At 44.6% G+C, this 12,220-nt stretch overlaps 1 long non-coding RNA gene across 1 annotated transcript; it reads right to left on the reverse strand.

Moving 5' to 3' along the window:
* Positions 1–2,007: 2,007 nt before the first annotated feature.
* On the reverse strand, positions 2,008–2,843 carry LOC148113225 (uncharacterized). Its single transcript, XR_015728545.1, has 2 exons — positions 2,436–2,843; positions 2,008–2,167 (listed from the first exon to the last, which is right to left on the reverse strand). It is a non-coding gene; the product is annotated as an uncharacterized LOC148113225 (long non-coding RNA).
* Positions 2,844–12,220: the final 9,377 nt, after the last annotated feature.

Genomic DNA, 12,220 nt, shown 5'->3' on the forward strand with positions numbered 1-12,220 from the left:
GTGGTATTTGAAGGGGAACAAATTGTTAGATATAATGAATTATTGGATGAAAAGGGTGAACTTAAATTGAAACAAAATTTAGAAGATCAGGGAATTAAGATAGATTGGTTTTCATACATGCAAATACTTTCCAGATATCGAGAAGATTTTAAACAAGAAGGTATTTATAGTGTTTCGACTGGTTTAGACAAGATATTAATGGGTTCAGATGGCCATATAATTAAAAAGCTATATGGATATTTACTTGAAGCAAAACTGGAAGAAGAACAAGTTAAAGAATCAATGATAGCATGGGGAAAAATTTTTGGTTATAGTATTGATTTAAAGAAATGGCAAAAATTGTGGTCACATAATTATAAAATGATAATGTCAACAGCATATAAAGAGAATTTGTATAAGATGTTTTACAGGTGGCATCTACCCCCGACGAGAATAGCCAGGATGTTTAAGAATAAATCGGAGAAATGTTGGAAGTGTCATCAAACTCCAGGATCATATTACCATGTGTGGTGGACATGCGTGGAAGCAAGGAGATTTTGGACTAAAATACATACGTGGTTAGAAAAAATGACAAAGAGACATATTGACTTTAAACCAGAAATATTTTTATTAGGAATCCTACCAGAGACATTTAATAAAGAATTACAATACTTAATTGTGAACATTTTAACAGCGGCCAGAATTGTATTTGCCAAAAACTGGAAAGGAGAGAAGATAATTACCGATGAAGAAATTATTATGAAAATGTTGGACTGTGCTGAAATGAGTAGATTGACATTTGAAATAAGAGAACAGGAAGATAAACAATACTATTTGATATGGGAGATATTTTATCAATGGTTTGATAAAAAAGTATGGAGATGAGATAGCATATATGAAATGTTTAAATATGTATTTTTAGTTTATGTAAAGAATAATTGTTATATGAGGAGATTTGGAGAATTGTAAGCACGAAATGATTTTAACCAATTGAGATGCTGTCTATGATCGTTTGTAAGGATGATATTTTTATGTTATTGTTGTTGTGTTTTTTCTCTGTTTTTTTATTTTATTTTTAATCTAAAATAAAACTTTTTTCAAAAAAAAAATTAATTTATTGCAGCCTCAAATACACAAACAGAAGAAAAGGTATATTACATAGTTATATATATTACATGTATAATACATATTTACAAATACAGAACTGCTGCGGCCATCCAGACAGAAACCCCCAAAGTTCCTTGGAGACCCTGGAAAGTGACCTTGTTCCTCTTTGGGGTCCATGCTTGGCTTGGCCTCTGCATTGAAGGGGTTGCAAGTGTCACCAGAAGCACCAGCTGAAGATGAGGAGGCGGCTTCAATCACGGTGGAACCTCCATACCGGAATCCATCACTTCCCACATCACCATCATTGATGAAAGATGATGCCAGACGTTCAGCCCTGGTCAACAATGGGATGGTTGGCATCTCAGCCGTGGCCGCTCCTTGTCCTGGGGCAAAAGAAGCACAGATTGAATATTTTAATAATAATGAAATAGAAAGGAAGAAACAAAACAATTCAAAAAACTGAGCAACCAAATTAAGATTAAAGGCTCCTAGTTTTCTTTCCTGTTGGCTTCCATAGTCCAAAAACTCCCACCCAAAACCCCAAAGCAAGAAATGCAAAACAAAAGGCATTAAATAACAACAACAATAATAACAGAATATCTTTCAAATAGAAAAATAAAGAAAAACTGAAAACCAAATTAGTTCAAACTAATTGAGACGAGGTGGAGCAGTGGTTAGAGTGCAGGACTGCAGCTACTTCAGCTGACTGCTAGTTCAGCAGATCAGCAGATCAAATCAAGGTTGACTCAGCCTTCCATCCTTCCGAGGTGGGTAAAATGAGGACCCAGATTGTTGGGGGCAATATGCTATTTAGTATCCTGTCTATGGTGTAAGCCGCCCAGAGTCCTTGGAGAGTGGGCGGCATAGAAATATGAATAATAATAATAATAATAAAATAAAAAAATAAACACTTACCAACCATCACATTGTTGAGCAAGGTAGAACGTCTGATATCCTCCTTCGTTCATCAATGATGGTGAGGTTGGGGTTGATGGGTTCCGGTATGTACGGCTCCACCGTGATGATGGCGGCCTCCACATCTTCACTTCGTTCCTCTGGTGACACTTGCAGACACCTTTTCCTGGGGATTGAAGAAGAAAAAAAGAATAAAATATCACTGACTGGTACATTCTTTTCTTAACAAGAATAATAAACATATTCTTAATGGGGGCCCCATTAGTGGAGATTTTAAAGAAAAGGTTGGGGGTTGGACTAGAAGACCTCCAAGGCCCCTTCCAGCCCAGAGGGACTCTATCCTTTCTCCTGTTAGTCCCACCAACATTTTGGGAGGCTTTCAGTGCCCCAGGGCTCCCCAGGTTGTGGTGACGCCCCGATCAGGAGCAACTTACCTGCACTGGTGGAAGAAAACGCAGAGGCCAACCAATGCATAGACCCCAAGGACAAACAAGGTCACTTTCCAGGGGTCTCCAAGGACGTTCTGGGTTCTGTTAAGGGATGGCCGCAGCAGCTCATTTGGGTCCATTTCTGGAAAAGAAAAGGTATGGAGGAAGAAGAGTCAATCTCTGGTTTTAAGGGTTGGTGGTTCCCCTCCAAGACTAACCATCCCAAGGTCAAACTCCCAAGCAAGGAAAAAAACCACACCTCAGACCAGAAACCAAGTCCTGCTCACCTCTTGGTCTCAGTCTCAGTCTCAGTCTCAGTCTCAGTCTCAGTCTCAGTCTCAGTCTCTATCTTTCTCTTTCTTGCTTGCTCTCTCTCTCTTTCTATCACTCTCTCTGGCTCTGTCTCTCTTTCAAGTGAGTCTTTGATCCACTCAACCTTCTTTAGCCTGCATGGCCCCACCCATCAACGGAAAAGAATCCCAACAGAATCCAGGTATCCAGGTAACCTAGAGGTCAAACAACACTTCTCCCTCTACTCAACCCTTGGCCCCTCCCTCCCTTGGAATCCCCCCCCTTTCAGCTCAGGAGGGAAGGTTAACAGTTTAGTGGCCCTCAGCAGTGGGGAATACAGGGGGTTCTGCCTAAGCAGGGGGTTGGACTAGAAGACCTCCAAGGTCCCTTCCAACTGTTATTTTCTGTGGGGCTTTCCGAGAAGCGACCCTCCAAACCTTGGTTCCACCCCACCTGTGCCCAATGACACGGCCATCAAATAACACCCTTCACCCATGGCAGAGACTTCCTTCCTCCCAAGCAGGCCTGACAGGCTCACCTGCTATTTGCGAAGGGATCCTCAAGCACAAGACCTGAGGTGCAGCCTAAAAGAAAGGCTCATCCCTTCTCCTTGTTCAGCGACGGAACGGACTCCAAAAGCACCATCCCCCTTTGGGGCCTCTTCAGCACACATCCCAAAGGTGCTTTTCAAAAGAGAGCTGGAATTTCTTGGGTTTTTTCCCTTGAAGACGTTTCGCTTCTCATCCAAGAAGCTTCTTTGGTTCTGACTGAATGGTGGGGAATGGAAGGATTTCTCCTCCTTGCAGCCGTTCGGTGGTTAGCATTGTGAAGGTCAGCCGTGGGCTCTCTGAGAGGCCTTGAGGCCACCTGGGGGTTTATCTGCACCCTCAGGGTCCCCTGAATCAGAGGGCAAATGTGGGGGGGAACCTCCTTGGAACTGGGGAAAGGACCCTGTTGCTGTCTTCGGAGAGAGCAAAGTCCACCCTCTGGACAGAGGAGATCCCTGGTTGGAAAGAGGGTCAAAGAGGCCATCTACGTTAAAACGGAACAGCCCCCTCTCAACAGAGGGGGAGGGGGAGGACCCCACCTCTCTCCTGTCTACCAGGCCATCCTGAGGACGTGGGGTTTGGGGCGGCCCAGTCTTTGTGCAAGGAGTCAGCCGGGTCTCTGCAGGTTTCCAGAATTGAGAGGATTTCTCCCAGCCTGACCTGCTTTCTGCCTCCATCCTCCAATGCAGCACGCAGGAATATTGGTTTCGAGAGAACCTACCGTATATTCCAGAACAGGACATAATATTGTACATGTGTTTGTCTTCCAGTTCTTATAATCTCAATGATCCTTTAGGACAATTGTTGAACAGGGAGGGCAAATTATAATTTAAAGGAATCGAGGAATAGTGACAATAATGGAAAATGCAGTCGGTCAATTAAAATCCAAAGAATAAAATGTGTAACTATTCCCAGCTTTTCCCTCAAAGTTTGGTCAGAAGAGAGGTCAAGGAACAGCTGAGGTCTCCTTAGTGTTACCTGCTTCCATCCTCCAATTCCTCTGCCTTTCAGATGGGGATGGGCAACCAGAGTTTGACGGGCGTCCCCCAAGGTCTCTGCCACCTGATGTGGTTGCAAAGAGGGAAAGTCAAAATGTAACCCAGACTTGGGATGCTTAAAAGCAGAGTGCCAGTCTCTGTCAAAGCTTATTTCCATGAAGATTTCCTTCTGGGGCTACCGGAGCATTTTTAGGAAACACAGGCTGGGTGAGGGCATCTCAGGGCTTTCTCCAGAAGTGAGGCTTCCTGCTGAAAAAGGCAAAGGGCCAAAGGTGGAGGAGAAGTCATTGTGGGCAAGGAAAGATGAACTGGGATCTCTGTGGTTGTTGAATTTAATTTTAAATGTCTAGTAGGTGACCAGTGACCTGCTGGATCCCCTTTTCAGATCTGCTTCCTTCCCAGGATCTCCCTCAGCTCCTTCAATGAGGTTGGGGGGGGGCTCCTGCTGTGTTGCTTCTCCTCAAACGCTGGGCAGACCCTCAGAGGGAGCCCTGATGGATGACCCCATGTAGCCCAGTCCACAATCAGCCCAGGAGAGTTTTCAGGACCTTTTGTGTGATGTCACAATCTTGCATCCAGCTGTGGAGAGATGGGGGGTGTCCCCTCAGAGGACCCCCCAGCAACTGTGGGTCTTTCAAGATGGAGAGTCAGAAGCTGGAAGAGACATCCGGAGAGTCCCAGACAAAGTCTGTGGAGGGAAAAGGAAAAACTGGGAGTGAAAGGCCTTGGAAAGATGAGCTAAATGACTTGGGGAGGGGGGAAGAGAGGGAGGGAGGGAGAAAGAGAGAGAGAAAGAGAGGAGGAAGGAGGGAAGAGAAAATACAGGGAAGGGAGGCTTAACTGCCTTTATGTCCTTGAACTGGGAAGACTGCAGGAGTTTCTTGCAGGCACTGGAGATAATCTTTGGATCTCTCTGTCAAAGGGATCAAGTGGATCTCTCAGCTCCCTCACAACCCACCATCTCCCCTCCCTCTCTTCTCTATCCTGGATCCTCTAGTTCTAGCCCATTTCTTTTCTTTTATAGAACCGACCGGCTTCCCTCAGTTTCCCTTTGAGATTGATTTTGAGGTGGGAGGTTTGGGGCAGCTGGGAAGGAGAGATGCTGTCCGGTAGAAGAATTGGAGGGAAGATCAGATTTCAAGGTCTTTTTGGTCCAGAGCTGGAAAATCTTCTTCCCTGAAAGTGCCCAACAGATGGAAAGAGGTCCAGGGATGGGGGGTGGGCATTCTTTGGGGGGGTGTCATGGTGACCCCTGCAGAGCTCCCCATTCCCTCCAATAGTCCCCAACACCCTCTGTGGCCCTTTGGAATTTCCTCCCCCCAGAACCCAGATTGGCCCCTGAAGTAACAACTGTGCAAGACCATCCTTAGTTCAGGGGGTTGAATGAGAGATTTTGATTTCTTCTGCACACTAAGAAGATTCCAGAAGTTTAGAGTTCTTTCTGAGCTAACCTGCTTGTCTTTCACTTCTACTTGAAATTGGGGTGAGGGGAAAGAGAGAACCCCAAGATTGTGGATATCCGCTCCTCTCCATAGTTTCCCAGGCATTTGGGAGGGGGCCATAACCAGGATCCCCATGCAGTCAGAGTGGGCTCCCCCAGTTGAGGTGCCCTGGAAACAGGCAGGAGGTCCTGAGTCCAGACTGGGCTGGAAGTTGCCTTTGACCTGGGAGCCTCTGGATCAAGCTTGGCGCTGTGTCCTCTGGAAATTGGCCGCCCTTCGGGTCTCTCTGTTGTCGTCCTTAAGCAGATCCTGGCAGTTTAGGAGAGATCTTGCATAGGATGGACCCCCAATCTCCCCAATCTCTTGCTTTTTTAGGCTGGGTGTTTACGTTTTTGTTTAATTCACTTGAATTAATACTCTTTATTCAGAATGGAATACAACAGAACAGAATAACGGAAAATGGAATGGAAATAGAATTTCCTTCCAACTTAAGAAGGTAAAGACTCTTGAAACGTGATAGTTCAAAAGGATCCTTTTATTAAGCAAAAGTGATAGCAACCCAGTTAAAGAAAGAACTGAATACCCTTAGGCAAGACAAGTAGAATTAAAGCAGTAGAGACCCCTCTCTTAAGTCAGAATGCAGATTTTAGCCAATACACAGGTGTGAAGATGTTTTCTTTACTAGTTTCCCTGAGAACCCTTTCTCTGACATCTGGTCCAGCCCTTCACAGACAAGGCAAGCTTGGAAGAAGAGCAGAGAAATGCTTTAGGTAGAAATTGTAGAGTAGAAAATTAGAGGGCCTGAAAACGATTTTATTTCTCTGATTGAGGAAAATATATATATAAAGTGGAAATTTCTTTACACGCTTTCTTTATTTACTTTTTAAAATTTTGGTGTGAAGTACATACCAAAATAAAAACAATCCCAAACTGAAACCCCAGACAGCTGTTCTGCTGAACTCTTTCTGCAAAGGAGGTTTTTATGAGGAAATCAAGAAAGAATTATATAAGAGGGATGAAGATTTGCCTCCTCAGCTGAGAGCTGGTCAAACATGGCATTTCACATCATTCCGGCATTCTCAGAGAGATGATCAGGCAACCAGGCTGGTGCTTGGTTCCCACAGCTTCCTCCTGACCTCTTTTCCTGCTCTCTCTCTCTCACACACACACTTTAAGCTGCTGTCAGTAGGAACAAGTGCCAGCATTATTTTTTATAGGGTGACACGTTCAGTAGCTGCTGCTGAACAGCAAATTCCTCTGAATGACTTTTAGCAAAAATTATTGAGCTGAAAGGAAAGGGAGCTGCAAGTATTCCAGTCATTCAACAATTTCCCATTTTGAAAAATAGATATGATTTTCTTTGACATACTATTCTTTGACATATTATTTGGCATACTGTCTACATGGAAAGAATATCTCCTTTCAAATAAAAGAACCGTTAACAATTCTTCCAATATCATAATGGTGTTATATCTCATGTTTTTACATTTGTTCTGCCTGTGAGCTGCTCCTTTGTGTTCAGGTCTGGCCTCAGAAGGATAATGTAGCACTTGGGGATGAAGATGCAGCCCAGCAGACCAGCACTGGAGGCCAGGATGGAGAAGACCTGCACAGCCACCATGGATTTCCCTTTGGTGCTCAGGTAGGTGGGCACAAAAGTCACCCAGACACTGCAGAAGACCAGCATGCTGAAGGTGATCAGCTTGGCTTCGTTGAAGGCGCCAGGCAGATTCCTGGCCAGGAAAGCCACCGTGAAGCAGATGGCAGCCAGGAAGCCCATGTAGCTGAGGGTGACGTAGAACATGACAACGGCCCCTTCGTTGCATTGCAGGATGATCTCTCCAGGCTGGGAGTGGAGGTCAGAGTCAGGGAAGGGGGCAGAAACTCCCAGCCAGATGGAGCAGATGATAATTTGGACAACAGAACAAGAGAGGATGATGGAGTTGGCCAAGCTCTTCCCCAACCATCTCTTCACCCGGTTTCCTGGTTTTGTGGCCAGGAAAGCCAGCACCACCGTGATGGTTTTGGCCAAGAGAGAAGAAACGGCAACTGAGAAGATGATGCTGAAAAATGTTTGCCGGAGAAGGCAGGTGGCTTTCCTTGGTTGACCAATGAAGAGAGAAGGAGACATGAAGCAAAGCAGGAGGGAGACCAGGAGGATGTAGGAGAGGTCCCGGTTGTTGGCTTTGACAATGGGAGTTTCTCGGTATTTAATGAAGATGATTAAAACAAGGCTTGTGTTCAGGAACAAAAGTAGAGCAAAAGAGACCAGGGTGATGCCCAGATATTCTTCATGAGACAGGAAGGTTATAACTTTGGGGATACATTGGACTCTGTTCTTATTTGGATAGTTATCATCTGGACACTTGGTGCATTTTTCCGTATCTGAGAAAAGGAAAAAACAATATTTCTTTAAAATTCTGCCTTAAAATGTAAAAAAAAAATATAGCTAAGTCTGTGAAGTTGGGGGAAGTCCTAGGATGATAATTATTTCTGTCTAATGTGAAAAATCCTAATAGGAACCTATATTATTAGAGGTAAAGAACGAATCAGATCATATTTCTAGGCAAACATCCTGAGTCCTGCCTCCCACTTGGTACTTCATAATATACTGGATTTTAGGATACCATCTTTTGAAATCTAGCTCACTGGCAGAAAAAGTTTGTCCTGCAAATAATCCAGAATGGATACTGAAAAGAAAAGGTAACATAATAATCCACACCGTCTCATTCTGGACCAGCAGCACCTTCTCAGTGATCCTCCAAAGGAACCCAGGTAGAACCCAATGATTAATTAATTGCAAGAAGGCTTTCAGGAGGTGAACCTAAAAGTCTACTTTTGGTCAATCATGGGCCGGGGATCTTTCTTTCCTAATTGACCAAGTTGAAAAGAAAAGTTAATATGGATGCAATGATGTGATGTTCATCATTGAGGGAACAGCGGTGCTCCCCAATTATGTTTAGTTATGTCAGTGTTTAGTTATGTCCACGCAGGTGCAAGCAGATGCTTTTCCTTCTGCTGCGTAAGTGCAGGACTATTTTAAAGTTTTAGGTTAAAGGCCGAGAGTTTCCTATAAAAAGGGGCTGTCAGCAGGGAACTACCAAGTAGTGGGAAATAAACGCAGCTGCTGGAAGTCTGGCTCCTCGTTTGTGTTCCCACCTACAACATTCTATTGGTGATGAAGGAGGGAATGCTGGGCTCTGAGCCAATAGAGAGAAGTGCTGTATAAATACTGTTACTATAAGTGGTGTATAGCGTACCACTATAAACTGATTCACCGGCCCGGAAAGATTTTGGGACATGCCGATGCTCTCAGCAGATGTCCCCTGCCTGACTTATTGGATGACCCGACCCCGGGCATTCCTGTTCTCCTTATTGACTGCCTGGACTCTGGCCACATGACTTCTGCCACTGCCACTGTGGCAAGGCACTCAGCTAAAAATGCAACGTTCAAAACACTTTTGAACTGGGTTTGAAGGGGATGGCCAAAGGGCCCGTTTGGCACAGAGTTTAAGCCATTTGCGATTTGACATCATGAAATATTGGCACAAGGGGGTTGTTTGTTGTGGGGGGACTGGGTAATTATACCACCAAGTCTAAGTGTTCTGTACTAAATGCATTGCATGAGGGACATCCGGGGATTGTCTGGATGAAAGCCCTGGCTCGTAGTTTTGTGTGGTGGCCCAATATGGATGAAGAGATACAGGAATCAGTAGCAAAGTGCCAACCCTGCCAGGAATCATGACCCACTCCCCCTAAAGCATTCATCCAAGAGTGGAACTGCCCAAGAGCTCCCTGGTTGAGTATCCACATTGATTTTGCTGGGCCCTTCCATGGCCAAACATTCTTAGTGGCCATGGATGCCTATTCCAAGTGGATGGAAATCATCCTTATGGGCACCACTACTGCGGACGCAGTAATCAAAGTACTCCGCAAACTATTCACAACTCACAGCCTGTCAGATGTCCTCGTTTCGGACAATGGCCCATAATTTATGGCCAGCCAATTTGAGGGGTTCCTGGCAGAATTGGGAATATGCTATGTCCTCATTGCACCTTTTCATCCAGCCAGTAATGGACTGGCTGAAAGGTCTGTCAGATCTGTTAAGGAGGCATTGGGCAGGTTGGTACCAGGTGATTGTCAAGAGTGGGTAGACAAATTCCTCTTGTACCAACACATAACACCCAGTGTGGTCACAGGCAGAAGCCCAGCAGAGCTTTTGATGGGTCACAGGCTTCGATCAGTCTTAGACTGCCTGCACCCAAATTATGCCCCCGAAACAACAAAAGAAATGCAGAACTGCACCAGTTCCTTTAGCATTGGGGACCTGGTTCAGTCACAAAACTTTGCTGAAGGATTCCTATGGCTACCTGGCAAAATAGAAAAAATCACAGACCCCAAGTCGTATATAGTTAGGCTAAATGACGGGCGCCAATGTGGGCAGCACATAGACCAACTACATAACCGCCTCAGTCCAAACAACAAAAGTCTAGAAATTGAACAACAAGAACTTAATTCTAATCCCTTCCTAGCAGACTCAAGCCCAATGGAACCGGAGAACACACCCGAAGAACCGGGAATCCAGTGATGCTCCTCCAGCGAACCGGTTCCTATAGAGTCCAAGGCCCTGCCCAAAAGTTTCCAGGACTTTCCATGGGTGGAGCAAGAGGCAGCAGCAGGTACAACCTCTCCGCCTGCTGCCGCCATGCCAACTGAACCGTGCAGGTCAAGTAGAGCTAGTAAGTGGCCCGCCTACCTGCGCAACTACGTAAAGTGGATTGCTCCAACTAGGAGGGGAGGGGTGTTAGATATTGACAGGATAGTTTTCCCTCTGGTTTGAGAGAGAAGAATGCTTAAACATGATTGGCTGGTTTCCCTGACAGTTCCCTAGAAAAGGGCTGGCTGTCAGAGAGGCTAGTTGCTGGATTGTAAATACAGGTGAAACTCGAAAAATTAGAATATCGTGCAAAAGTTCATTTATTTCAGTAATGCAACTTAAAAGGTGAAACTAATATATGAGATAGACTCATTACATGCAAAGCGAGATAGTTCAAGCCTTGATTTGTCATAATTGTGATGATTATGGCTTACAGCTCATGAAAACCCCAAATTCACAATCTCAGAAAATTAGAATATTACATTAAATCAATAAAACAAGGATTGTACATAGAACAATATCGAACCTCTGAAAAGTATAAGCATGCATATGTACTCAGTACTTGGTTTGGGCCCCTTTTGCATCAATTACTGCCTCAATGTGGCATGGCATGGATGCTATCAGCCTGTGGCACTGCTGAGGTGTTATGGAAGACCAGGATGCTTCAATAGCAGCCTTCAGCTCTTCTGCATTGTTCAGTCTCATGTCTCACATCTTTCTCTTGGCAATGCCCCATAGATTCTCTATGGGGTTCAGGTCAGGAGAGTTTTTTGGCCAATCAAGCACAGTAATCCCATGGTCATTGAACCAGGTTTTGGTACTTTTGGCAGTGTGGGCAGGTGCCAAGTCCTGCTGGAAAATGAAGTCAGCATCCCCATAAAGCTCATCTGCAGAAGGAAGCATGAAGTGCTCCAAAATCTCCTGGTAGACAGCTGCGTTGACCCTGGACTTAATGAAGCACAGTGGACCAACACCAACAGATGACATGGCTCCCCAAATCAACAGACTGTGGAAACTTCACACTGGACTTCAAGCATCTTGCAGTGTGTGCCTCTCCATTCTTCCTCCAGACTCTGGGTCCTTGGTTTCCAAATGAGATGCAAAAGTTTCTCTCATCAGAAAAGAGGACTTTGGACCACTGAGCAACAGACCAGTTCTTTTTGTCTTTAGCCCAGGTAAGACGCTTCTGACGTTGTTTGTTGTTCAGGAGTGGCTTGACGAAGAATACGACATTTGAAGCCCATGTCCAGGATCCGTCTGTGTGTAGTGGCTCTTGATGCACTGACTCCAACCTCAGTCCACTCCTTGTGAAAGTCCCCAACACTTTTGAATGGCCTTTTCCTGACAATCTTCTCCAGGCTGCGGTCATCCCTGCTGCTTGTGCACCTTTTTCTTCCACACTTTTCCCTTCCACATAACTTTCTATTAATGTGCTTTGATACAGCACTTTGGGAACATCCAACTTATTTTGCAATTACCTTTTGAGGCTTTCCCTCCTTATGGAGGGTGTCAATGATGGTTTTCTGCACAACTGTCAGGTCTGCAGTCTTTCCCATGATTGTGATTCCTACTGAACCAAACTGAGAGACCATTTAAATGCTCAGGAACCCTTTGCAGGTGTTATGGCTTAATTAGCTGATTAGAGTGGGACACTTTGAGCCTAGAATATTGAACCTTTTCACAATATTCTAATTTTCTGAGATTGTGAATTTGGGGTTTTCATGAGCTGTAAGCCATAATCATCAAAATTATGACAAATCAAGGCTTGAACTATCTCGCTTTGCATGTAATGAGTCTATCTCATATATTAGTTTCACCTTTTAAATTGCATTACTGAAATAAATGAACTTTTGCA

The sequence above is a fragment of the Pantherophis guttatus genome, chromosome 6, assembly GCF_059756535.1.
Source record: "Pantherophis guttatus breed Tessera chromosome 6, ASM5975653v1, whole genome shotgun sequence".
In the NCBI taxonomy this organism is placed as follows: Eukaryota; Metazoa; Chordata; class Lepidosauria; order Squamata; family Colubridae; genus Pantherophis; species Pantherophis guttatus.